At 36.7% G+C, this 2487-nt stretch overlaps 1 pseudogene; it reads left to right on the top strand.

The window, feature by feature from the left end:
- The first annotated feature begins 620 nt into the window (after positions 1 to 620).
- On the top strand, positions 621 to 1504 carry LOC114204750 (TIMELESS-interacting protein pseudogene; annotated as a pseudogene).
- The last annotated feature ends 983 nt before the right edge of the window (positions 1505 to 2487 follow it).

Raw genomic sequence — 2487 nt, 5'->3', positions numbered from 1 at the left:
AATAAAATAAACCTTAAAAAAACAAAAGAAAAAGGTTGACTCCTTATTTCCAAGTAGAGGACTTTGAATCTTTTTTTGGGCTCTCCAGCAGGGTCTAGCCAAACCATCACCCCTGCCTCTCAACATCACAACAGGAAAACAAACCAATTCTCCTTTTAATCTAGCAGTTATCTCTGCTTTATACAGCCTCCCTAAAGCAACAAAAGCTGGATTCAGTTCTACAAATGCCTCTGAGAAATTTATCATTTGACTCAGGCAGGAGCTGATTTATGGAGGGAAGTCTTGTTCAGTCACCCATACACATTTATCTTGTTATTTCTATGTTAATCCTAGGAGCATCACATTACTTGAAATTTGCCCTGTTGTCAGGATGCTCTTTGACTTGTAGCTGCCTCATCAGATGTAAGTTGTACATAGACTTCTTTTGCTCTGACCTGAGATTGGGAAAGTGCTGACATGACAACTCAACTTAACATGTGCTTCTTAAATATTAACTATGTGTGAGGAGGGGAAATCTTAGACCAAGAACAATGCATTCTAGGGTAACAAAACAAAAGATAAAATCTCTCCATAGAAAGGTATCCAGCACTGTGGCCGCAGCAGTGCACCTGAGAGGAAAAGATGCTGGAGCCACAGGAGAATGGCTTGATTGACCTACCAGATTATGAGCATGTAGAAGATGAAACTTTTCCTCTTTGTCCACCTCCAGCCTCTCCACAGAGAGAAAATGGTGAAGGAGCTGAACCTGATAGTCAGGGAGAGGAGCACCTGTTCCTGTACCTCCAAAGAGAAGAGTTAAACGGATGCTCAGAGATTAATTTCAGAGAGAGGGCTTCCAGCATTAAGGCATGTGTTTGATAAGGCAAAATTCAAAGGTAAAGGTCATGAGGCTGAAGACTTGAAAACGCTAATCAGACACATGGAGCATTGGGCACATAGGCTATTCCCTAAACTGCAATTCGAGGATTTTATTGACAGAGTTGAATAGCTGGGAAGTAAAAAGGAAGTTCAGACCTGTTTAAAACGAATTCGACTTGACCTGCCTATTTTACATGAAGATTTTATTAGCAATAATGATGACGAAGGAGAAAATCATGGCCACGATGTAACCGCTACCCAATCAGATTCCTTTTTGCCAAACTCATTGGAAAGTGAGAATTTTGCTCCTGAGTCAGGTAGAAGCCTAACAGAAGAACAACAATAGAGAATTGAGAGAAATAAACAACTGGCCTTGGAAAGAAGGCAGGCAAAGCTACTGAGTAATAGTCAGTCCCTCAGAAATGACTTGTTAATAAATACACCCAGGGCACAGACCACTGAAGAGGTTAATACAGGTGAGGATCAAGAGGAGGAGTCATTAGATGGATTCAACAAAGACATTCTAGACCATCCAGATAATGCTGCTGCTGTCAATGCTGTAAGTGAGGAGGGGCAATTAAAAATAGAGAACACAAAAGCAGGGGGAGTGGGAGGGGGAGAAGCAGGCTGTCAAATAAATAAATAAAGTCTTTAAAAAAATAGAGAACACACAACTGGACCAATCTTTTTAAAATGTACAGTAGTAACTTTATGCTTTATCCAGAAATGTTACTGAGGTTGGATAGTCTTCAACTAAGAGAAAATCCATTAACCTGCTATCCTCTAAGTTTTAGATTAGTATGTATTTTGTCTGCTTGGAGTGAAAATCCTTATAGTAAGACTTTCACAGATTCCGGTTTAAAATATGGTATTATTTACACTTGTTTCTTATTAACTTTAGTTGAGCCTATTTATTCTCTTTAGTGTTTATTTTTATATAGATATAACTTTATAAAAATGATTAGTAGTTACAAGCACCTTCTGCTGCTAGTGTGCTACTGAATGTCTTGTTTTCACTAAGTTGGGGGTTTTGAGATGTAAATATGTAATGAATATTAATGTCCTTTTTTTTAAAAAGAAATAAAAATCTTATAAACTAAAAAAAAAAAGTTATTCAGATTTCCTATGGCCTCTCCCTTTAAGTAGTTTTTGTTGTAATTAAAACCAAACAAAAAATCCACACATAAAATAAAGGAGTCTATTCAAAGGGCCATTACCAAACAACCATCAGAGGCAGGAGAATGTGAGAAGATCCTGGGCCCCTGTTTTTTCATCTATACTATAATCACAGAAATACCTCTCATGTTCTACCTTGCAAATATGGTCAGAAGATTAATGAAATGTTGTTAAAGGTATTTGCCATATGCATATACACACAGATACACAGATCTATGTATCAATATATAGGTATATAATATATAAATATATACTATAACACATAGATATATAATATCTATATGTTCAACATATATTAAAATTTCAGAGATATAAAAATGAACATGAAGATGACGACGACTTCCAAAAAGTAGACTGAATATCCTTTTCCATACGGAATGGGGTGAGTATGATAAAATGGAATACTAAGGTCTTTGTGCAGGCCAGTGCTTGCAAATTATTTCATTACACTTT

The sequence above is a fragment of the Eumetopias jubatus genome, unplaced genomic scaffold, assembly GCF_037043125.1.
Source record: "Eumetopias jubatus isolate StellerSeaLion01/CBP00866 unplaced genomic scaffold, mEumJub1_p1.0 scaffold_5, whole genome shotgun sequence".
In the NCBI taxonomy this organism is placed as follows: Eukaryota; Metazoa; Chordata; class Mammalia; order Carnivora; family Otariidae; genus Eumetopias; species Eumetopias jubatus.
Note: the sequence above shows the minus strand (reverse complement) of the source record. Positions and strands in the feature narration are given on the sequence as shown.